General features: G+C 39.6%; 1 protein-coding gene across 17 annotated transcripts in view; it reads right to left on the minus strand.

The window, feature by feature from the left end:
• PRLR (prolactin receptor) overlaps positions 1–26,331 on the minus strand; it is a 152,458-nt gene that overhangs the window by 41,045 nt on the left and 85,082 nt on the right. For 9 of the 17 annotated variants that reach the window (XM_074533300.1, XM_026794591.2, XM_074533309.1 and 6 more), the window contains one exon: positions 24,147–24,237. The exons of 4 other annotated variants lie outside the window; for them this stretch is intronic. The gene's annotated coding sequence lies outside the window, so the exon portion shown is untranslated. Of the gene's footprint in view, positions 1–196; positions 705–20,987; positions 21,153–24,146; positions 24,238–26,331 lie in introns of those variants that run through there. 4 more of the 17 variants (XM_074533301.1, XM_026794590.2, XM_074533305.1 and 1 more) reach the window with 2 other exon arrangements.

The following is a 26,331-nucleotide window of genomic DNA, read 5'->3' on the forward strand; positions in this document are numbered from 1 at the left end:
AAAAGGACTCTGTTTGTATGGAAGCAGATTGTGAAAAAATGCACTAAAAATTGAAAACAAAAGCAGAAACACCCAGTAGTTCCACCAAAATTTTGTGGGACTTACTAGGGTTTAGCAGAACAGCACAAACCCACAGAACTAAAAGAATAATTCAAGCAGGAGGATCTCTAATCCATCCTCTGCTGAAGGCACTTACCCATGAGACCAGAACATGTTGCTCTGGGTTTATCTATTCACAGCAGGAAAATCTCAAAGATGGGTACTGCACAACATCTCTGAGGCAGCATGTTCCTTAGCATTCCACCACTAAGGACAGACTGGCTGTCCTTAGGGTGAATGAGCAGTACCTGATACTCCATGAGAGCCTCTCCTGTTTCAAAACATGCCTCTTGTCTGTTGCCTACCATGCAGAGCCTGCCCTCATCCTCCCAGTGACTTCCCTGCAGTTCCTGACTGGCGTACTGCCATCAAAATGGAGGCCTTTATTTTTCCCTTCTGTTTATAGCTCTACTGTCCCATTGTCACTGTCTGGTTGTAATCCAAACCCTTTACTTTCCTGGAACACTCTTCTGAATTTTAGGCTGTCTTTCTGATGCAGTAATTGCGTATTAATTCTATGATGTTTGTTGCCCCTTCTCCATCTTGGAAGCAAATGAAAAGTGTGAAATGAAAAGGATAGTTCCTTCAGTCACATTTGGCTAAGTGTGAACAATCTAGGAAAAAAAGAAAAAAATACTTGACCTACATGAAAAAGGGTATGCCAGCACCAACCTAAAATGAATGTCTGTATTTCTATAAAAGGATACAAAATCATTGAAATAGATAATGAAAATTCATTCTAAAGAGCTACTGCTGTTTCTTCAAAACAGTTTTAACTTGAAATGATAATTTTGTTTAATTTTTCTGGAAGAAGTGTTATTAAATTAAAAAATAATTAATCAGCTTCCACAGAACTGTCAGCTAGGACAGCAAACAGATCTAACCCCTCCCCACGAAAACACTAAAAAAACCAGTTATGTGTGAGACAATTACCAAGTCATACATTGACACTGAATTATTTGCCTTGTTACACTGTGCATTTTGACTTCCCTCTGTTCAAATTCGACTTCCTTCTGTCTGTCTATGGATGCAGTTAGAAATCCACTTAGTAGCACATAAGCTGGTGGTCTCAGTAGGGAGGGAAGGCAGTACCAGGGGTTCAGCAAAGACAGTGAGCCAGCCTGTGGGCTCTCACACAGGGCAAATGGCTGATAATGAAACAGCCTTTAAATCAGGGAATTTGTTACTGCCTCAGGATTACACATTTTGACTGCTGTAATATTATCAGCCTTCCCTAGCTAGTTTGGGATGAACATTCCAAAAACTGCACAAGAACAAACAGTAAAAAACTACAACAATCCACTGCTAAAACAAAACCTATTCAAACTTTGTGTGCAGAAGAAATAGTTCAGGAACATTTTGTGCTAGGGGAAAAAGTAATTCTGAAATCGGCAAGGCTAGGAAGAGCTTGGCCTGATGCAGCTGCCTGTCATTACAGATGAAAAAAAAATTAGCACAGGTGGAAATGCATTTTTCTCTGTCATTTTCATGAGAGCTGCATGTTCCCAACCCTAGTGTGTTCCTGTTAATGTCGCTGTCTCCTGTTAGGGGAGGTGCAACATGGCCTCCTGGCCTGTTAGAGACTGTTTGCATGTTTAATAACATCACTGAAAACAACGGTTCAGCTTTTCAGCTTCTCAAATGAATGCAGTTATGCCCATAACAAATTATCAGTTCATTATTCTTAGCCCGTAAGGCTGGAGATATCTCCCCAAGGCCCTGTGAAAACATCCATAATTCTCTTCATGGTGGCAAGAGGTGGATGTTATTTCCTCAAGGATGGGTAAAATCAAGATTGATATACAGAGAAAAGACACCACCTTGCCCTTACTCAGCAACAGGAAATACAGCAAGGTTTTGAAATTCTCATATGTTTTCCCACTTTTTTTTCCTTTTTTTTGTTTTTGGTTATGCAAGGCACAAACTTTGCGAGTATCACTGATGTTGTTTTTGTGTTGTATGGGGAGTGCAATGCCTTCTTCCTCACACAACATGAATATGTAAGTACTTTGTGGATACTTGGGAAACACTAAATAATTTCCACTCTGACTCAGAATGCATTCTAGAACATGGGAAAAGTAAGATCTTTATTTTAAAATAAAACTATGCTGTTTATATGCAGTACCTCTGGAAAAAGGCTTAGAAAATTTCTAATATTATAATGCAGCAGAGTTCCAGTAGTATCTTTAGTGATTAAACTGATTTGAAGATAAAAATATTAGTCTCCCTAGTTTTGTGTATAAACAACTGAAATGAAAACCTGAATACCAATTCTTAGAGTGTCCCCTTCATCACAATAAATAGACCAATAAGATCTCCTGGGATTCCTCTCCTGAAATATTTACCTTCCCTATTTTTGAATGTCAGTAACTTTGTACTTATTCTTTCTATTCTCTTGTTGCATTTTCCTTTGCTATATCTTCTAAAAAGGCACTTATTGCATCAGCTGGTCTAATTTTTCAGAAGCTTTCCCTTATTCAGATAAATAAAGAACTTTTTATACAAATAAGTGGAGAAAATGTACCTCTCTTTTAGTAAACAGCTGATTTCAACTCCACAGAGGTAATTCCAATACAAAAATAAAAAATGTCAATACAGCTTACTATTTTCCTGCCAAATTTCACAAAAGCTTCACAGCTTCTCTCACATCTCATCAACTGTACAAAAATTACCATTATTTCAATCTTCTGTAATAGTACAGTGAGTGAAATACATTGAATACAGTGGAAAAGAAAACTTGGAAGGTTAATTCACCTGTCCCAGCTCTTATAACTATACGTATTTTTTTAATTTTAATACTGTATGTATTTTTCCTGTTTAAAAAAAGAAAGATAAAGTAAAACCATAACCTTTCCTTAAAAAAAAAATTTACTACCTTTTGCAAGATGATGTAAAGTTAGGTTTTTAAGGATCATGCAAGCTGTTTTTGCACCCCATACTATTCTTAAATGAGTTGCTAACAAAAATACTTTTTATAATGTTGCATTTTTACACTTTATTTTTCAAACTCCAGGTTGAGATGCATTCCTCTAGCTAAACACCTTAAAAACCAAGAGGGATCAAGTAGAAAATCACAAACTAAAAAGGAGTTTGGAAGAACTTGTAGAAGAAATAACTGTTGATGAAAGTACTCTTGGAAGCCAACAATGACACTGAGTGTTTCACAAAAACCTCTACAAAAGAAACAAACCTGCATATCACAAACCTCAGATTATTAATTTAAGCCTTCACTGCCTGTCCCAGTGAGATGAAGTATTAACTTGTCCCTTAAACGTTTTTTTTATGCTGTGGAAAGAAGTGAAAGACAAAGTCTATATTGACCTAAATGTATTTGATAGAAGAACAGGAACAATGATCTTGACACAGTATACTACAAAAGAGCAGAGCCACAGGTTAGGGATGGGTTTTCTGGGTAACTGCAGCAGAGCTGAACAGCCCTCAAGGGTTAGGAAAAGGTGCTTAAATGTTCTACAAAGAAATGAAGAGCCTGAGTGCACTGACTGCAGAAGAAGAGGAGGAAGCAGAAAGAGAAGATTAGTTTAAGCAGACTCCATGCAGGAGCTGTTTTCAGTAGCTGGATTTTTCTGTAAGGAAAAGGAGTCTTTATATTTCAAACCATTACTGTGTGCATAAAATATAAAATTTTAGGTCTAATTTTTGAAATTAGAAAGGAGGCATTGCTGAATTTGAACCTTCAAAAGTTTTATGCTTTGCTGTATCCATATGCCCTAGATAAAAGTAAGCACTATTTACTTAAACAATTAGCTGACTACTGACCACACAGACTTCAGTTAATGATTTACACATCCAGGAAAGGAAGCCCTCAGATATATGTACATCAGTAGGGTAAAGCAAATTTGCAATAAATTCTGCGGCCATGAGGTAATAAAGTATTTTCTTTAACTCTGTGACTGTAAAGAACCAAAACCCTGTTCAGTCACAAAGCATTTGTCTGCCTGGTCTCACCAATCCTAGCTGCTTTATAGGACAGCAAGCAGCCTTGCTCCATCACAGGATAATGTGCATCAAAGAGGTAAGAATGAGAAAAAAACACCAGCTTGTCTTGGTTATCCAATGCCTTACTGGCTCAAACAGATCATGTAAACACACACAATTATGAAAGCAAAACAGCAGATCAAAGTAAGGAAGCTATGGGAGAAAAAAGCAAGAGAAGACATGTAGAAGGCAGATGTAGATAAAAAAGTATACTTGACACTAAGAGCTGAGGTTGATGGTAGCCTAAAAAAATGATATGAAAAAGTAAATCTCAGCAGCAGAGAATTCTGTGCTGCAGAAGCAAACTTCAGATCTTTGCACAACAGAAAAGAAGACTGTCGCCTAAAGAACAGAGCTGAAAAATGTTCTGTCTACAATATCACATGTAGACATAATAATTGTTGTTTTTAAATTTTCAAGATTTGCTTTAGGTTTTATGCAACCAATACGAGATTAGGTCGCAAATGCATTGATCCATTCAGTTTAATCTATTTTTTCTCAAAAAATCACTGAAGATTATGCAGAACAATACTGTCTCTGTGCAGGAACTCTTTCAGCTCTGAATCTTGATGTTTGCCAAACAAAAACTTGATATTTCATATCACTTTTTATAACATGAAATTTCAAGCATTCTTCTTTCCTACAGAGAGCTGGCACACAGAAAATATGAACAAAAACATGGGCAAGCTGCTAAGAGAAAAAAAAAAGGTTACTTTTAAATAAAAGCAGCATCATTAGAGACAAAGTACTCAAGTCACTGGGTACCTCACCTTCCTAAAACCCTTGGAAATAACAGGATCCTGTTAACCATGGTTTTATTTAAAGAGGAGTATAAATAAGGGATGAAATAGGACTCACCCAATATGTGTGTATGGATATGTACGTACATAGGATATGTATGATTCAAGACATTCCAGGTCATTATTCAAAAATTTGTCATCTATTCTGCTTGAATATGCTGATACTCTTATTAATGAGACTATCAGGAAAAATATGGATCTTATCTAAGCTTCTTATTATTAAGTGTGCTGTGATGCAAGATCAGGATAGCTGATCTTAGATGAAGATATATTTATCTATATACCAACACAGAGAGATACGTAACTGTGCTTCAATTAAGTAACAGCTACTTCCTATAACAACTACTTCACTGAATATAATGATGAAACAAAGAGCTTTTGTTGCCTGAGAAAGCATATCTTATACAGTCTTGAAGAGGAAGAGATATTAATTAGGTTTGTTTCCACTTGTCCAAAAATGCTGCCAACTTTAGATCCCAAATATTGATTTTATTCCACTGTGTTACAGGTTGTTCATGTGGGAGGAAAAGCTGCAGCAAGGGAAGGGAACAGAGGCTCAGCAGGTGGGTACAGATTAAATCTCTCCTGCAGCTCCTGCTGTTAAGGCTGTCCAGAAGGAAGAAGGTCTCCAGCTTGTGAGGCAGCTGGGGCTGCCAAAGAAAGAGCTGGAGACTGGTATGTGAGAGGAGATTCATGCTCTATTATTGCTACACTTTTATATATTGTTGGACTTGCTGATGCTGGAGGTCTTTTCCAATCTCAGGGATTCTGTGATTCTATGATACAGGTCCCAGTGATTGATCTGCAAATCTCAAGGACACAATAAAAATTACTTGGGGTCAGGAGCACTCCTAAATAATGAATGTATTTTGTAACTGGGAAAAGAGGAGCTATATTGTTGGTATGAACTAGCCATGTTTTCAGCATGCTGAATAGAGCCAGTCTTTCTAGACATTCCAGGTCATTATTTAAAAAGTCATCTGCTTCTATTCTGCTTGATTGCACTGATACCTAATAATGAGACTACCAGGAAAAATATGGATCTTATCTAAACTACTTATAATTAAGAGTAGTGTGAGGCAAGATTGGAATATCTGATCTTAGATGTATATTTGAAGGAGAAAAATTTTAATTTTGATAAGGCCTGTCTTATCCACTCTCTTTACAATACAATCCATATGACAAAATAAGGACTGGATTTGAAGTTCTATTACACAAGAGATGTGGGTGCACCAACTGGAGCTCAGACACATTCTAAAAAGTCACACCGCAAGAAGCCTGAGCAACCTGTAAGACTATGTATATAACCTGCAAAAGTGTCTGCAGCAACTATTTCTGTCAAAATCAGTGTTAGTGACAATGAAAAATGGCAACCCTAAATTGAACTGGAAAAACAAACTACCAGGAAAATACACAGTGAACACACATTTATTTTCTTCAGAAACTCTATTAATTACAGATTTACTCCTTCCATGACATTGCCAGAGTCCATTCTTAATGCTGAATACCAAATTCAGTACTAAAATTTTCCATGAATTCTGAAAAAGATCTCCAGCTTTGAATCACAAATAAAATTCATTGCAAAACAAAAGACATTGGTGCCTTCATGTTTTCCCCTGTATAGTGCAAAGCCTTGATTTGATTTATTTGTGTTTCAGCTCAATCTTTCAGGGTCTGTGAAAGCCCATGATTTTTCCATTGAAAGAAAGATACAGAAATGAAACTGGTGGTTGGCAACCACAGGCAATTGAGCCAACTAAACTTTGTAATTATCACATAAAGAATGAGCAATAATGAACTTTGTTTTTAATCAATCCCTTAACACTATTATGTTGCAGAAAAAAAAATCATACACATCCCTCTTTTGTAAATTACTGCACTTTCTCAAATCATTATCTTATCCCTAATCATGGTCAGTAATAAAAATCTGACAAGCATCATCTAAGTTAAATATTTATTTTACCTTCTATAGCAACCCCATGGACGCAGTAATTATTCTGTTCTGCATTTTCCATATTCAGTATATACAGACAAATCTCACTGAATTTTGCATTAGCAGAAGATACACATCTGACACCTGACTGCTACACAGTAGTTTTCTACTTCATTGGGCAAAATATGAAAGCCCCATAAAAGTCAAATTAACAGCTTTCAATGAAACAGAATGCCTGAAAACCTCACACAATTAAAGAAAACCAAAATTACAGTTTGATAAAAGATCAAGGATATCCCTCTGATCTCACTGCCACTTATGCCAACATTAATTGGAATGATTCTAGCATAATAAGTAGCAATACATCTTCAGACAAGAGCAAAAATGTGATGCAAGAAAATGACTTTCAAATTATGAGAGAAACCATGTGAAAACTGCACACATAATAACACATTCAATATCATCCTTGAAAAGAAAACTGTTAAGTATTTGCTAATTAGAATGGCATTTCAAGCAAGATTTTAAGCTAACAAAGTTCTTTACAAATCATCAACCTCTTTTTCATTCTGAAGAATGGTAGCTCACAAAAGTTAACTATTGAGCAATTATTTGTGTAATGGTTTACCAAGGGAACAACAGCTTCAATACTTTGCTTTCAAGACTGGCCACACTTTGAATAATTGCCATAGCTATCTTGAGTTTACTTGACAAATAAACTGGACAACTCATGCCAGTTCAAATTATCAGCAACTGGTTTCCACATATTGATTTAATGTTAGGGTTCCTATTTCTTTATTTGTGTTTACAGATATTTTACATCACAGCGCATGTGGTCTAGGATCAAATTGCACCTCAAATTCAATTCCATTTTTCTCCAATGGTATAGCTGTCTTCTACTGTAGCCCTGTGGGTTTGTAAACACACTATAGCCATTGGTGACAACAGGCAGCACACTGTCCTGACTTTGCAAGTCTGCAGTACTGAAGCATCTCAGGCTTACTTAGATATTTTCTTGGTCTACCTGCACATTTTGCAGGGCTTGTTTAGGTGAAGCATTAATTTTTTACATTTATTTAAGTTTTTGCATCTCTTTTTCTGTATAACTATAATTTTATATAGAATAGTAAGGTGCAGTTATTCTGATATGATGAAATATTTAATAATGGTACAATGATCCAGTCTAGAAGAATACAAGCCTGGTCTGATGCATGAATAAGGACAGAGGTTGCAAAGTCAGGCATAAAAAGGAATTATGAGAAATGGGGGGAAAACTAACCCAAACAAAGGTAAATAGCAAGGTGCAGAAGATTAGCAAACAAAGAAAAATGGCTCAAAGTTTATCCTGGGGAAGGGAATGAGGAAAGCAATAATCTATTCCTCTAGCGGAAAACAGCAAGTAACCACAGCATCAATAATTCACTCCTCTGAAAGATCTGAGGTACTTATTTGTCTGCTGCACTGTTCTCCTTTCACCTCTGCCTACGGCAGACCTGATCATGCCACCATACTGTACACAGGAACAGAAAGCCCACATGAAAACACAGTGACATCATATAACTGTGTATTTCAGCTATAGGACAGAGATACACAGGTCATCACAAAGAACTCTGGGCTTTATTTACCTGCCTTTGAAGCATGGGATTTTTTCACTGCATGTATATAGAACTGCTATATGTACATGCATGAAAAGAGGAGGCAAAGATGTTTGTAAGATTTAAGATTTAAGCTTAAGATTTAAGCTCTGCAAACAGATTCAGTTCTAAACCTATTCAATGTAATGCTTTGTCGCGTGCACGTCCTTCTGCTGGAATTGCTTATATAGTCAATTATCATTGACTATATCAAGACTATTAGCATTCATTTCTAGTAGTCTTCACAAGCCACCCTTTAGAAACAAGACATTTGCTGGTCTGGACTACTGACTAATGCATAGTTTAGTGTGATGTTGCTACAGCAACTAAAAAGATGAAATTACATATCATATATCATTTACACGTTACTTAGAACATACAGGTTTCTAAAAGCCATTAACCAGACACAGGTGCTGTGATGGAAAATACAAGGATATTTTAAAGCATTCCAAAATATTTTCCATTGTTCTGAAGGAGTAGGGAAGTAAATCAAAGTGATAAACAGCATAAACAAGAGTGAAGAATTTTAAAATAAGAGAGTGTTTACCTTTAACATGATACCAGCATTTCTTGGGGTCCAGTTGCCAAAACAGCATATTTCTAGATCATGGACAAACACTAGACTTTCTACTTCAGTACTAAGTAAGTGTCTCTGGACCACATCACAGTGTGAAGATATTTTGCAGACCATGTGTTGCCCATAGGAAAATTATTCCTCTCTGAATGAAAGCTCGAGAGAATTTCAAAATGGGGGCTTGGTCTTCCACCAGAGGACCTCCTCAGCAAACACATGAGTGTTCATTAAAGTAGTTTTGGTCCTCCAAGACAAGCTAATTACCCCTTATCCTCCCTGCAGAGACACAAACTAATATGAAAATGAAACCAGTATGTGTTTGTGTGGTGTTAGTGGTGGTGATGGATAAATTTAGCAGACAAATTGGGACAATTCAAATTGGTAAATTTCATCATTTAGTGAAGCTATTTATGCATTGAGTTTGAAAGTGATCTCAAAAACATGCAGTTTGTAAGGTCACTGCAAATAGAAAGTACCCATGATTGGGTTAATATTTTAGATTCACCAAATGGGTGCACATTTTGGATACAAAAGTGAACAAAACATCTGGGAATCAGTCTGGGGATATTTTCCAGACCACAGCAGGAAGATTAATGAACTAAGTCTGTCAGGCTAAAATGGAAGCTTACTGAGGGACTGGATAAGGTTTTGATTTAAGAAAAAAGGAGAAGAAAGAAAAGCAGTAAAACAATCTATAGAGTGGATAGGCCTGCTGCTCATTGTCAAAAAGGGTGTAATTCTTTGCTTATGTATAAACACTACAAAGTTTCATAATTATGTAAAAAGGGAACATTTTGTACTGCCAACAAGAGAAGAAATTCTGTAATGGGAGGATGCCCAGTCTTTTTCTGCATCTGAAGTACCAGAGGGTTTCTGGCACTCATATGGAGAAGAGAGGCAAGCTTCTGCATGTTCAACACACTCTGAGAGCACCATCAGTAAAACCTCTTGAGTGCCCAATGCTTACTACACTTTCCACAGCATCATCCCCCTGCACAATGCTGCAATACGTCATTTTGGGGCTGGAGACAAAGACAACATGAATCCAGCTGGATTACAGCACCTGCCTTATTTTATTTAAGACTTCTGTGCAGATAGGTTCAAGTTTTGAAAATGCTACCTTCTATGTGGACATTTGTGCCTATAGTCCATAAATGGACTAGGTAAAAGTGCAAAACTGAAGTAAAGAGACTATAAGTGTTACAAATATCAATACAGAGACAACTGGAAGAGGAATGGAGAGGAAGAACTCTAGTTAATGTCCTTAAGCCTATAACATGCACAAATTTATCACTGCATTGTGATGGAGAATACAAGAAGGTCTGTAAATATGTCACCAGGAGGCAGAGGCAAAGCTTCTATTCACTCAGCTCCTGGTATACTTTTACTGTGTTTCAAATAAATCTTCCATAGATATCAACTCACCTAGATTTGTAATTCAAAAACAGTGAGGTACAATTACCAGCTAAATCCATCCAGCTGGGACACTCCTTCCTCCTTCTGGCAAGGCACATTAATGCCACTGAGCTTACTGGCTCCTACCCATCTTTGCCTCACACACAAAGAAATCCCTCTACCTCTGGAACAATCAGTCTGACAAACTTTAGCCATGAAAAGAAGCAGAACTGCAGGGAGCCTGTTTCATTATCAGCTAATATGAAGGGCAAAGATTCAAGACAGTGAGATAGATTATAGCTCTGGAAGGAAGGCACCCTTGAGGATGCCAGAAAGGATGGGGCACCCTCCTGAGTCAGTGGTTCCTGAGCACCTGATCAGTGCTAGCACCATGCCTAGTCATGCTCTTACAGGGAAATCTCAACTGCAAGTCTTCCTGAATGTGTTTTGAGACACTATGGAAAAACACGTGTTCTAGCAAGCAGGCACATGCAAGGCTGTCAGAGATGCTCTGGCCAAGTGGAGGATGCCAGTTGGAACAACAAGGACTGGCAGCTTTGCCCTGTGCTTTCTCCAAAGAATTGTTTCAGATGGAGGCCAGGAACCCTGTCGTATCATGCCATCTTTTCTTGTAAGGCATACCATGCTGTAAGCATAAACTCTTCACTCAAACACTACTATTATACTGCCTGGGAAAGGGAGTCCTGGCTTTCAGACAATGCATCACGAGCTGCATTAAAGGCAGGCCCTATGGAAGACAGGGCAGCACCAATTGTTTGTGCTAGAAACAGCAAAGGAAGATGCAGGGCAGTAGGACTGGATTACATAGCATAAGGACTGAAAAGGGGAAATACGGATGTCATTGGGTCTCTAATGACTTGCCAGCTATTATAGAAGCTGCTCATTTCATCTTGACAGAAAAAAATCCCCACTAATAGGAAAAGTCTGGGCAGCAATAAAAAAGGGGAAAGAAGAAAAATATACCAAAAAAAAAAAAAAAAAAAAGAAAGCCCTGCTGCCACAAGCTATTGGAGTAAAATCTCGTTCAGATACAGCCAAATGTCCTGTGTGCCCCATTAGACTACATCTTAAGCAGAGAATTTTCTTTCACACAGAAATTAAGGTATTTTGCTAAAGGTCTTTTGATAATCATAAAAAGACTGACATCAAACCAATGAAAAATCCTCCTTTAAAAATGAGATGGGAGATCTTGGTTGGTTGCCAAACAACCAGACATCCACTCTTATGCCCCTCTTCAACAAGACAGGAGGCAAAATTTGAAAACTGGTAAGATGAGAAAAAGAGAGAGCAATCACCCACCAATTACCATCTCAGGCAAAATAGATAAAATATGGGTAAATTAATTTAATATAATTTTGTTTAATTTATTGCCAATTTAATAGATTTGGATGATGAGAAGAGCCAAAGACAAGATTAAAATAATACCTCCTTCCTCATATCTTTTTTCCCAGCCTCAACTTCACTCCTTCACTTGTGGAGTACTTTACTCCCCACCACTAAGTTAGACCAGGGGGGACTGGGGAATGGGGGACTGTGGTCAGTGTGCACTAGCTCATCTCTGTTCTCCTTCCTTCCTGTGCTGCTCTCATGTACTGTTCTGCTGCTCCTGCACAGGTCCTTCCCTAGGGCTGCAGTCCCTCAAGGACTGCTCCAGCACAGTTCAGTCCGGAAAAGCCAACCTGTGTCAGTGCAGGTCTCTCCTCTGGCTGCTTTGTGGGTATGTGCCCCAACATGGTCTCTCCCACGAGATGCAAAAGAACACCTGCTCTGATGCCCAGAGCACCTCCTCCCTCCTTCTCCCATGCTGGTGCTCACATTGCTGTTTTCTCACTTTTTTTTCCATGACTCCTCATGCTGCCATGCAATGTTTTAACCTCTCTTAAATATGCTTTAACAGAGGTGCCCTCAGCTTGGCTGAAGGGCTCAGCGGTGTCCTGCAGTGGGTCTGCTGTGGAGCCAGCTGTGTTTGGCACAGGGCAGTCCCATACCTTTTCTCACAGAGGCCACCCCCGATTGCTGACACTTTGACATACACCCAGTATGTCCTCTGGCTTTTGAGATGTGAAGGCAGTAAAGCCTGTTCTGGCTGTCTGGCTCTATCTCTTGTCTGTCTGTAGCTATGAAAATATGGGTAAGAGGAAGAAGATGAAAAGCATTTCCGAGGGGTGAAAAGAGCAGATTTAGAGTCTCAAGACCATGTAAAAGACAACAACAGTCATGGTGCTGCAAAAATTAAGCATGATCTTTTCCTCATGGATTCCTGCTCTGTAACCAAAGTTAGTCTTTGGCTTGGCCAGCAGCTTAGATGTGGGCCAGGAGACACAAACAGGCAGGGCCACTGCATTTTACTGTCCTTTCACAGACTGCAAAGCATTCAGCTGATTTCCAGTATTTTATCCAGGCTTGTATCAAGTTGATTTTATGGATAATATCAGTAGGCCTTAAACGATCTGACAGTGCAACCAGGTAAATGGTGAGAAGCTGTCATCAGAATATGGAGTCATTCCATATGAAAGCAGAGCTGAGCACAGGCAGCAAGAATCAAGGTCAGAACATTCATTTCTTGACTGTAAACCTCTGCACGGGAATAAGATAGCATCACACCCTTTGGGAAGACTCCAGTCCTGAGTCTTGAAATAAGAAATATGTAAATCTCACTGCTTCATGGAGTATATAACAAAGTTGGAGTACATAACTAACTGTTCTGAGTAGCTTGTAAGTTACCAGAGTATGACGCAATGTTGTCAGAACTTTTCCAGAGAACACCTATAGTTATATATTTCTTAATAAAATTTCTGGCTCAGCTGGTAATGTTGGAAAAAGGAGTGATATTAGAACAGCAGTGATCACAGAAATGCAGAGTTAGTGGATGAAACTGAGCATGATTGCCACAGGAAAACTTACAGGATCAGAGCTTGCCAATAGTAAAATAGCTCCAAACCTTTTATGAGTATCTTGTGGTCAAATGATACCAACTGACTTCTGGATCAGGACCAACACCCAGAAACATCTCTAAAAAGGCAGAATAGTTAATTCAGAATGCATGAAATAAGGCCCAGAAGGACCTTTCACCTTCCCAAATTAATACTCCATTATTAACACTCCAACATCTGAAAAATGATATGGTCTATCTGCAGATGCTATTTAGCACACAAAACCGGTGTGCTCAAGTATAGGAGACTGAATTAAAGGAAATGTTCTTTCCTTGATTTAGGTCTTTCCCTGGCTTCAGCTCTTCCTCTTAAGCACTGGGACAGCATCTGCATGTTCTGTAAGCAATGGTTCTTGGATTGCCTCATCCTAAAAAGTCCATTTGCACATGCCATTTCTCTAAGCCCCGTCATTCCCTGAGAGCAAGCAATGGCCTCAACTTCTCTCAGATAACTCCTCAGGACCTGAGACTGTTCCAATGAGAACACCACCAGACAAGTACACCATTCTCTGTCCTTAATCCAAAAAAGGTTTTTTCCTTTAGTTCTTTTTTTTCTTACTTAATTCCAAGACCTGACTACACAAGTGTGTCATTCTGGCAGAATCTTTGAAGTGCATTGTTATAGAGAAAGCACAACCCTCAAAGGCTTTGTTGAAAGATGTTAAGACACTTGATTGTCTTCAGGTCTGTTCTTCTCACAGGTCCATTAAAGCTTCATGAATACACACAGTAAATTCACAAAATCTTATCTATAATAGTTGCACTTCACAGACATAAGCTTTGCAGTCTCCATAAAGTCATCACATTCTTCTCAGATCATTGTTCACCAGTTCTCTATGCATCACCTTCTTTTCGTGACCCAATGAAATTTAAAACTGGAACAATCATACTTACACACAGAAAAGAGGAACAGCTGCAGATGTTGCTCCTGCTTATAAATTATCCTGTTCCAACCCTCTGCCGTGGGCAGGGATATCCTTCTAGCAGACCAGGTTACTCAAAGCCCCATCCAACCTGACCTTGAACACTGCCAGGGATGGAGCATCCACAGCTTCTCTGGGCAACCTGTGCCAGTGTTTCATCATCCTCACAGCAAAGAATTTTTTTCCATATGTAATCTAAAGCAGCACTCTCTCAGTTTGAAGCCATTCTTCCTTATTGTGTCACTACAAACCCTTGTGAAAAGTCCCTCTCCAGTTTTCTTACAACCCCTTTAGGTACTGAGAGGCACTATCAGGTTCACTCCAGAGCCTTTTCTCCCAGTTGAAAGACTCCAATTCTTTCAGCTTGTCTTTGTGAGAGTGGTTCTCCAACCCCCTAAACATGTAGATGGCCACCTCTGTGCTGGCTGCAGCCGGTCCCTGTCCCTGCTGTGCTGGGAGCCCAGGGCTGGATGTAGTGCTCCAGGTGGGTCTCAGCAGAGCAGAGCAGAGGGGCAGAATCCCCTCCCTGCCCTGCTGCCCACGGGGCTCTGGGTGCAGCCCAGGACATGTTTGGCTCTCTGGGCTGGGAGTGCCATGGCTGGGCCATGTGCAGCCTCTCACCCACAGCACCCCAAGCCCTTCTGGGCACGGCTGCTCTGGGGCTGCTCATGCCCAGCCTGTATTTGTGCATGGCATTTCCCCAATCTGGGTGTAGGACCCAGCACCTGACCTTGTCCTGCACCTGGATTAGTGCCTTGGTTCATGTGGTTTGCACAGTCCCACCTCTCCAACCTGTCCAGTCCCACTGGATGGCTCCCTTCCCTCCAGAGGGGACCACACCACACAGCTCAGTGTCATCAGTGAACCTGCTGAGGGTGCCATCGATCCCTCTGTCCCTGTCACCAACAAAGACGTTGAACAGTGCTGTCCCCACACTGACCCCTTAGGGACACCACTTGTCACTGGTTTCCATTTGGATATTGAGTAGTTGATCCTGCCAGCTCTTTATCCACTGAATGGTCCATCCACCAAATCCATGTTCTGTTCCTCACAAGGACGTTGTGGGGAACAGTGTCAAATGCTTTCCAGGCACAATTCCAGGCAAAGGATGTTGTGCCAGTCACTCTTCCCTTATCCACCAGCATCATAAACCCACTGGAGAAGGCCACCAAATTTGTCAGGTTGACTTGCCCTTACTGAAGCCTTGCTGGCTGTCACAAATCCCCTCTGTATTATCCATATGCTTTAGCACAACTTTCAGGAGAATCAGCTCCATGATCTTGCTGGACACTGAGGTGAGACTGGCCAGCCTGTAGTTTCCAGATTCTTCCTTTTTTCTTCCCCTCTGCATTATGTTTCTCTTTTTTTACAGGCAGTAGGAACTTTACAGAACTGCCACTACTTCTCAAATACAGTGGCTAATGGCTGAGACACTTCATCTGCCGATTCCCTCAGGACCCACATACACATCTCATCAGGCCCCATGGACTTGGTCACCTTCAGGTTTCCTTGAATCTGATCTCCTATGGCAGATGTTTCTTCATTCTCCCTGTCCCTGCCTTTGCCTTTTGCAGCCTGGGTGGTGTGGCTGGAACACTTGCTCATGATTCAGGCAAAAAAGGTGGTGATCACCATGATAAGATCATGTCAAATCTGACTCTCACTTCAGAGGAACAATTTAGAGGCAGCGGTCAACAGGTATTTTGAATTGGTTTAGAATGGATATTTAAAGATTATCAAAGAGGCTTTGATTTTAATTGACAAAAGCAAAATCAAAGACTTTGTACTTCAAAGTGAGAAGTTACTTTACCACTGTAAAATGGGGTGAATTGAGTTAGACAATGAGAGATGATGATCAAATTCCTCTGATTCTTACTTATACGAGGGGAAGAGGAACAAAGAGAAAATTGCAGAAAAACACTCCGAGACTAGTATACCTCTAATTAGAGGTATTCCTATGGAAATGAAGACAGACATCTTCACCACATTCAGGAGGTCTTCTAAATTTAAGTCTTCCAGTAATCTTACAAAATCCAAAATAGAAAAAAATTACCTTTGCCCATATATTCAAATCTCATGCACAGCGACAGTGAATTTGAAAAAGCAAGTATATTTTCATCCTTAGAAGCATTACAAAAAATGGGTCTGTTTGAAATTTAATTTAAAATATCTGGTAGACTTGAAGCAGCCACTACCAATCTAGTCTCACTGCTCTATCTTTAGCAGTTGACATAATCTTAAACTGGATCTAAGTGAGAAGGGAATTCTTTTGAACTACACACATGTAGTGTATGTATTACTTATTAAATAAGATTAAATATGAAAAGCATAGTTTATAAACTTAAAAAATTCTATAACATCCAAAATTTGTCTTGCTTAGAGATACATTTTGATTTTATTCCTGTGTAGCAGAAAAATCAGGTATTTTCTAATTGTAGTGAAAAAAGATTTATCAACCTATACATGTAGACTGAAAAGAATGACTCAAGTACAACTTTTTTTTTTCTCCCATCCCTTTCTAGCCTTGGCTGACTTGCAGAACACTGGAACAGAACATTGTTCTGGAATCAGTTGTACTGACTCGCGATGGCAGGCAGCATGAAGGAAGAATTACATCAGGGATATTCTCTAAGACCAGGTCAAGACTGCTGATAGAGAGCAGCATAATTATTTACTAAGTAACGACAGTGGGATTTTAAAACTTTGCCCTTTTTTAATGAGGACCAAATACAGTTCTAATGCATTAAAGCAGAATAAATATTAGAAAATCCTCTGCAAAAATTAAGTCAACAGATAGCTCTGATCACCCAGAGACATTTCTAAAGACCAAGTATATTATTTCAATTTACTTAAGAGAATAATTCCACTATGTTATGATGACAAGTACATTCCTTTGAAAGGCCAGAACATTTTAAATGTAAGCTGGTGTTAGACCACATTTTTCTTGAAATATCATTATGAATAATGCATCATTCATTAACCATGTCATAGTCATGTAGATGCCAATTGAGTGAAAGAACCAGAGTTTTTCAAACCTATGTATTTTTGAGAGACTGAAACAGTTAATGGCTTAAACATGGCTAAACTTATTGATAGACTTTTGCCCACTTCAGCAGACTGCAAAGAAGGAGCTGTTCATCTGTGACCACTGATGACCACTGAAGCCCACCCCCCCACATCCATTACTTGGAATTTGGACTTGATGTAAGATAAAGGGGATATACTACTGTCCAATCAGCCCTTCCCCTCCTTCTGAGGAGAAGAAGGTGTCCAGAATGATACTGGAATAGAGACTGGGATTCTGATGGCTGCTGATGTGCAAGGTAACCATCCTGGGTGCTGCCCATCTGCAGCTACAGCTGGCTGTCCAATGAGACACAGAAAGGCAAACCCCTGTGATGAGCTCTGTCTCTTTGTCCTCACTGAAGGGAATTCAATTGTGATAACTCCCCTGCCAGGAAGTGCCTGACACTGCAGCCTGAAGGTATTAATGTCTGCTGATGGGCCATGATGGACTCATCTGTACTGACATCACAGGTTCTGTAACATCTTAGAAGGTGTTAAAAATACCCTGAGTGTCCCCATGATCCACAACATTACATCATTCTATGTGAAACTCCTCACCCCAGAGGTGGGCATTCTCCCCTGAACCCAAACTGGTATAAACCCAGTAGATTTGTGTTCTGTGGATTTTTCCCGAGATTACTCTACCACCCAACAAATACAGTCTGTAATCATCACTTTGACAAGATTGTGAACAACTTAGATATGGAAATTCCAACAGCCAAGAGTCATCGCAAGATCTTCAAGTGGTGAGATCTTCTACTCTTACCCTTTCCTTTTCCTTCTCTTCCATATATGTTTAAGTGATATTTTTATGCTTTTATGTTATCATATTACTATAGATAATAATAACCAAAAGGCTACATCCCCACTTTAAACTGCAACCAAATTGTTCTAACATAAAACCCTACATGTATAAATTTACAAACACCAATAATTCACTCTGCCCCAAGGGATGTATTAACAAGGGTTATTCTCCTTTGTGGGGGTGGGTCATAAGAGTTTTCTCTTGTTTTATACATGTGGGTTTTTAAAAAGGCTTTATGAAGCTGAAGGAGAACCACAGTCCCTTGTGAACTCCCGTAAATACTGTGGTGTTTGTTTATGGCTGGTTAATGAATATGTGAAAGGGAGATCCTGGATCATATGGTCTGGCTTTGCCACTCTTGACTGATACACGGCAAAGAACAAGGCTGCCTACTGTGAATGCACAACTATGGGAGCTTTCTATTAACTGTGTCTGGAAGGCGCTACTATAAAAGATGCTGTGGGCAAATTCAACTGTAGGTGACTGTTTTTCTCCAAATACACCATCCTTTTGTTTCTGGAGAACGCAAACATTGCTTAGAGTTACTGTACTATTTGCTTCTCTACAGTATGGAGAATAGAAAAGTCAGACACTGGAGGATAAAATGTACTGCAAACTCTGTCCCCTGACCCATCAAAACTTCTCCTACTATGCTGCTGTTCTAACTCTGAGCTAAAACATGTTCTTTGAAAGCTTCCAGACTTCTGAGCACTCCCCTTCTACCTTCCCCCTAGCTGCAGTGTTGGGTGCCTGAGCACAGGCTCAGCTTCAGCAGTGGGGTAAGGGCCTAGCTTTGAAAACAGCCCTTCCAGAAAGGCCTGCCAAGAAGTATCCAGGGTGGGCTGTCCCATATCTCTCTGCCATGGCTTAGAAACCAAGGCCCCATTCTGACCCCACCTGAGCTGTGCTGCTGCCATGCCTGTGCTGGGCCAGGTGCCCCACTAATCTGGACCCTGACCCTTCAGCCTGAACTCTCAGCTTAATCCCTGGCAAGCCTCATTTCTATGGATTGTCTGTCTGTCTGGACTCATGGCTGAACCTGGTCACTGTCACTAGGCTTGCATGGGCACCGTGGGCTGTGCCCTGGCACAAATTATGAACACACATATCTCTGGCACCACGACAAACTTTTGTCTCCACCTAGTACCTTGCTGGGCAGCATATTTTGTGTTTGAGACCACAGCTGGGACATTTTGACCATGTGGAAGAGTGGATCAATGCTTTTATGTTATCATATTGTTTATTAAATGATACTTCTGTTATTAAGTGGAGGGTTTTACTTCCCTCACATGCCTTGCTCCTGGACATGTGTTCCCACTTCTCAATGTGCCAGCTGAGATCCACATTGACAAGCTACCTTGGTAAAGGCCTTCTATCAGGCTAACAAGTTAAATCAACTTCAAAAGTGGTACAGTGAGCACCAAAGATGGTGCAAAAGTGGTAGTGCTCACGGGTAGGTAGGAATAAAGAAATGGAGGGAGTGGGTGAACAGGACCTCCCCTTTCACAAAAGCATTTGCTAGCTGCACTCAGTCACAGGGTTAAACCCAGCCAGTTATATGACTGATCACTGTAAATTAAAACTGTGTGTTTCTCTCAGGGTTTATGAATGGAGACAGCAGAGAACACAGAAAAAGTAACTCAGCTTCTCAAATAGAATACATAAATGTATTGGTTCTCACCAGGCTGCCTACTTATATAAGCCATTAGCTTTGGTAGTTTAGGAAAGCAAAAGAGAAGTCTACACAGAGAAGCAAGGGAAAACAAACAGATTAATTCTCTATTTCCCATCAGCAGGTTATGTCCAGCTACAGTCTAGGAAGCTGGCCCTTACTACACACAGAGGTCACTCCAGAAAACAATTATTGTTCCCTCCTCCTCTCCTTTGCCTTAGTTTTATTTACAAGCAGTAGAATATCTCCTTTGTTATCTTGGTTCAGCTGTAGTGTCTGCGTTCCCTGCCAAGCTCTTTGCTGTGCCCAGAGCACAGCCTGTGGAGGAGGGAGGTGTAGCCTCGATGCTGTGCCTGGTGGTAGCCAAAACACTGCTGTGTCACCAGCACCTTTCCAGCTACCAATACAGCACTCTGAGGGCTCCTGTGGGGAAAGTTACCCAACCCAACCCTTCCTTAACTTGCCAGTGCCAAAAGAAATGTCAAACAGCACTCTCCAGAAGCCAGGCAAGCTACCTGCCCCACTAAACTATTGGATATTGCTATGTTGGATGATTAATGCTTACACATTTTTCTTTATTACACAAGGCATCCAAGAGTTCTGTGGGAAGTGTGTAAACCCCAGAAGTGTTTATGTAATCACTGGAGGATAAAATGTACTCCCCCTTGAGTGCACACTGCAAATTTCCACAGTTTTCAACATGGTCAGGAATGTTACTGCATACCCCATTTAAAAAAAATGGGGCAAGAAACTAAGATAATGATGTTAAAAGCCTATCTCCATTGTACAGACCTGGGCTATAGAAACATATCTAACATTTCTTCTTCATAACCCTCTATTTATTTTGGCAGTTAGACAGGTGCATTCTCTAAGCAAAGCTCCCAAAACATTTAGCAGAGGTTAGCACATGGAAGAAAAGTAATAGCGCATAAAAAGGAAAGTGCAAGTTCAAGGCAATTTCCCCACTTATCAGCGTGGTAACCTGTACTGACCTGAGCAAGACATCGACAAAACAGGGCTTTAGAAACTCAGTAACAGTTATCACTAACGTGGGTGATGGTAACTATGAAAAGACATTTGAAAGGTGTCATTATACCCCTGTCCTTTCCCCTTTCTTCAGTTTTTATCCCAAGGACTTACCCCTCACTTGCACACGTCGGTAAATGCAGTCGAGAAAGCATCAGGAACACTGGCCAGACCTGTCCTGCAGGTGTTGCCCAGTCACTGCAGCAGCAGGCAGTGCTCGAGGGAAACACAGCCTCCCCAGCTGCCACAAAGGATTTTCTTCCCACAACAGGCAGCACCCTAGTTTCAAAAAACCACAGTTCACCCTTTCATATTCTTCCCTGATAAGTCAAAGGTTCTAAAGTGAGAAAATAACACTCCTAACACTCTAACACTCCTGCATACAGGAATCAACTCTGACCACTGCTGAGACCTGCAATGAAAGTATGTGCTGAGGCAACCAAAATAATAACCACACAACTCCAAAGAGCTGACACTGGTATCACAGTTCAGACTTCAAAAAATTTTTTTGAGTTAAGGTAGATTTGTAATATCTGCGACTTGTCATCCACAGCCTACTCTATAGATTCATCCTCACAGGGACAACAACTGGGAGCAGTTGCTGGACAAAACCACCCAAATCAGCCAAATCACCTGCTATTATGAATAGCCATAATGCATAAGCCTCTTAATTAGCTACTCAAGATTATTTTTAAAGTAGATACTTCTTTGGCTCTGACTGTGTTGTTATTGGAAAGTGATCTGATCTCTAATTGCTTTAAGGGAAAATAATAGTCTTCCAATTTCTTCCTAAAGTTTATTCTCTGTTTTATATCTGCTTGTTTATTATTCAGATCAGAGTATTACATTTTCATTTCTTCCCAGGACAGCCTCCACCTGGAAGTCTTTCTGCACTCTGTAACATGTTACGGAGTGATACAATACCCACTTCACAGATGGCAGACAACTGGATGGATGGAGCTTTGAGATCCCTGCACATGGTATAGAGGATTGGAGCTTGGTGAAGTAAAATGGTCATTTCCCACACTGACCATTCTATGACTTTATTCCTTCTTATGTTTTTTTGTTAGACTAAAAAGATTTATTTTTGTGATATCTTCTTTAAGAAAAGGTAATAGAATACTAAGAATAGAAGTTTTCTTTGCACCTGATCAAATTTTAATCCGTGTTCCTTGAATGAGAGCAAGTAGAACTTCACAAATTACTTTGACATCTTCACTAGAACTCTGAATAACATCATTAACACTTCTCTAATTCCACTAGAAGTAATCAGCTACATCAGGCCAACACTCCTAGACTTGTGCTTGTCAAAGCAATTTGTCTGTGTTTCCAACTAATGAGCTGCTGGCTGAAAGAGTAATTTTTGTTATTAGTCCAATCTCAGTCATTGATTTAAACAAGTATTGAAGATTCAGATCCAACACTCATCCTTAGGAATTTCAGAGCTAACCCTCTCCTACATAAGAGCTTGCCTTTCACTCCTGGTGTTATTATCTACTGAGGTAGAGTCTTAAAAATTATTTTCTAAACACCATTTCTTAATCTTGTAGTTTCAAATCTGTTAAGAAAAGGTGTTTTACTGAAGGTGGATAAGATTTTCTGCACTTGTATATTGACAGGTATCAGTCAATCTAGCTCAAATAACTTCAACATTTCATTCCGCTCAGAGCCATTCTGAAGTCTCCCATATAGTCTAAATTAGTCTGGCCAGTACAAAGCTGTCTGCATAATTTTCTTCCAACATCTCCTTTAATATAGATTTTATGTACACAACATTCTTCCATCATCTTGTAATATCTGAGAAGAGATTTCATCATTACATGCTCTGTTTTCTTACATCCTTTCCACACAATTATGTGATGGAGATCCCCCATTACCCAACATTGGTAGGTGACTTGGGAGCTCACCAAATCATCTGTGGAAAGAACTCTTGTGCAAAACCACAAATATCTACATTTATGAAATGAAAAGCAATGTTGAAACCCTCAACTGTGTGTTGCTGTGTGTTAGCAATTTGCGTCACTGTTCTAAGATCTGTAGGCAGTATATTTTGCATTAGCAGCCTGGATTTCTGTCACTGCAGCTAAAAGACTCTTGGTTTTGTGGTTCTCATATCTAGTATTGTCTTACAAAAGCTGGTTTTAGCCTGGATGTTTATCAATTCTTCATTTCAGCTCCATCAAAAATCTTCTGCAATTTTAATAGCAAATGTTTGGTGTTTTTTTAAAAAAATGAAATATCTGACTTCTCACATATAGTTTCAAGTTATATACTCACGTTTGTTTCTTCTGTTCAAGGAACAAAATTCTCACAAAACCCACTAAGTTACACACATTTACATCAAAATGAAAATGGCAAGCAAATACACTGCTTTTTTGAGAATAGATTATTATTAAAAAAAAGCTTTTTTTCTGGTGATACTGGTTTATAAAGAAATACAAAGTTTTCAGATGGTCTTTCAGACTCTGTTTGTTCGGCTTCATTACATAAACCTGAGGAAAATACTTAAAAAGAAATTGCCTACATATACAGACTTAGTACTGTGTTTAAGCGAAAGAAAAACAACAAACAATAAAATAGCAAAATAATACACCCCGTTCAAAGCCACAGGGAGCTTTAATATATTGAATAAAATTTAGTTGCAAATAATTTTTAAGTGGATTTGATCCTAAATCTGCTTCTTAACAAAGTCTGAAGTGCTTTTGCAAGAGCTTCTACCGAAGTATTTCCTTTCAACTCTGTGCTTCTTTCATTAAACAGAAAACAGAGTGGACACTTACTAACATTTAGGTTGTTTATTCCAATACTTAAATAATGTACCTGCAATAAATAATAATAATAAATAAATAAATAATGTACCTGTAATAAACCTGTACAGTTTAACTTCAAACACTGGAAAATAATTTTCTTGGGATAAGGCTGCATTTAAAACTCAGTTCTAAGATTACATAAATTTTTGGTAATAGCATGATACTGAAATATTTTGTAACTCTAGGCTAATATGGATTTTATGTCAGCAGTAGCTAACCCACTGCTGAAGCTTCTGATGGGGTACTCACAGTAGGGCTCTATCCAACAACTCCGCATACCCCAGTTCCTATTATGTAAGCAAATCCCAATTTATTGGCAATCCCAGAGTTCAAGGACGAAAGGAAAAAATCAGAACATGCAGTACCAGATGCACATTTGAGGCTAAAACATTTCATGCATTTAATCAAGTTACTCAAGATAATCTGTATCATCCAGAGAAAGGGCAGAAGTAACTGATTTTACCACAGTCTGTTCTCAGGCAGTCTCCACTGATTTCAGAAACCTTCTTTGACTCCAGATCTCCTGGCTGAAGTGCAGTGTTGTGGCTTGGTCCCTGTCAATCAGCACAAAGAATATGCCACGTCAGTTGTCAGCCTGTGCCCTGCTTCCTTCTATGGATGCCTACCATACAGTCCTTGCCACCATCCCTGATAACTCATCTGGGGGAGAATCATGCTCAGCACTGAAAGGGTGTTCCTATCCTGGATGCTGCTCGTTGTCTCAGCAGCTCTGAGTCAGCGATAGTCTCCTCTCTGTAAACACTATTTTCATTACTCACCACTTGCTACCTACTGGTTTCTACCTAACCAGGCTTTATGTACAAAGGGCTCGAAGCCACAGTGTGACCTAATGATTACCTCCTTCCCGCCTTCATTTACTTTCATGACAATTTTTGGCCTGTTAACTCCATGTGATTTCGTTTCCTCTTTCATCTTCAAGATATAACCAGGCAGAAGCAAATGCAGTCAGTACTGCTCTCTCCAGAGATCTTTTGAGAAAACCTCTAAGAAAACTCACAGTCTTTGGAGATTTAGTGTGTATTTTTCTGAATGTAACTCAAAACTTCAAGAACTGTTACAAGTAGATAATTCTTTGAGATTCAAAGTGGCCCCTATAGCTTAAGAAGAGATTTAGTATTTTTTTTCCATTTTAGATTTGTTATGGCTTAACAAAATCAAATTAAGAAACAACTGATGCAATCTAAATTTCAGCTATTCTGCATTAGATCCTGTAACATATTCTGATCCAGCAAAGCCTGATTCTGAAAAAAAAAAAAAATCGGCTTGTCTGTGTTCTTGAACTCAAAAGAACTACACCTACCATCTAATGCTTCTGCCTGCTTGATCATGTCCAATTGTTGTGGGAGCTGAGAGGATTAGAGAATGTAATACAGAAACAACAATGTATATTTGAAACCACTCAAGGACATGGACAAGATGAAACTTTGTGCTATGAAAGTGTGTGCTGTGAAACTAGTGCTATGCCCCCTTAAAAGCTTGTGAAAAGCAATTTTTTTCTACTAAAAAGTCTTAAATATACTTAAATTAAAAAACAAATCAGTTATTTCTCATAAACATATCCAGTTGAAAATTTCAGGAACACTAAAAAATCTTCAGGATAGAATGATTTTTCATTTTGTTTTTCTCTATAATTGTTTTATTGTTCTCTATAGAACAAGATCAGCCCTCAGAGCTAGCCTGTAAGATTCACCATGATATATCTTTTTTCAAAGAACAATGCAGTTGTTTAAATATACATTCTTCTCATCAAATTTATTTTTGAATTCTGGTCAGTTGTAAAAGTGTCAGGGTATTTTTAAACTTTAGAGATTTAGGATTATGTAAGTGAATAGTTTTCTAGCAGAAAGCATACTTGTAAGTCAGCATTATTTCAGAATATTTGCAGGGAATCTTTAACCTCAGCTTTGACTGGACTTTTGAACAATCTGCACTTTCTCTGCACCCGTAATCTACATCTTTTGCTGCCATAGTGGTTCGCTGTATCATGCACCTTGCCTGTGGCATTCTTCAACTAGCTGCACAAAGATACAGCCTTTGTTTGACAGTAAAACCAACACAGAGAAACACAGTCTACATATTTTTAACTCTGGCCTTCTATTTTAGGCAGCATGGAAGAGAGCTTCAGTGCAAGTGATGCCACTTGACTTCAATTGATGCATTACAGGGTAAGAGATCTGCTTTGTAAAATGCCCCAGAATGTTTGCATTAATAGATTCTCCAAAGAAAAAAAAACCAAGAAAACATGACCAACTTCTTGAGGCAAATCCCTTCAGCACAGCTGGGGACCAAGGCAGCAAGGAAACAAAAGGCAGAGAGGGGCACACACGTCATCTGCCCCACAGGGAACACTTGCTTGGCAGGCCTGTGGCTGCTGCCCTGCATTGTGTTTGTGTCCCAGCTACTGGGAAACGCTCATGTGAGCTTTGGGCCGCACCAAAGCCAGGACTAACCCTTACTGGGAAACGCTCATGTGGGCTTTGGGCCCCAGCAATACCAGGACTAACCCTTACTGGGAAATGCTCATGTGGGCTTTGGGCCCCACCAAAGCCAGGACTAACCCTTACTGGGAAACGCTCATGTGGGCTTTAGCCCCCACCAAAGCCAGGACTAACCCTTACTGGGAAACG

The sequence above is a fragment of the Zonotrichia albicollis genome, chromosome Z, assembly GCF_047830755.1.
Source record: "Zonotrichia albicollis isolate bZonAlb1 chromosome Z, bZonAlb1.hap1, whole genome shotgun sequence".
NCBI lineage: Eukaryota > Metazoa > Chordata > Aves > Passeriformes > Passerellidae > Zonotrichia > Zonotrichia albicollis.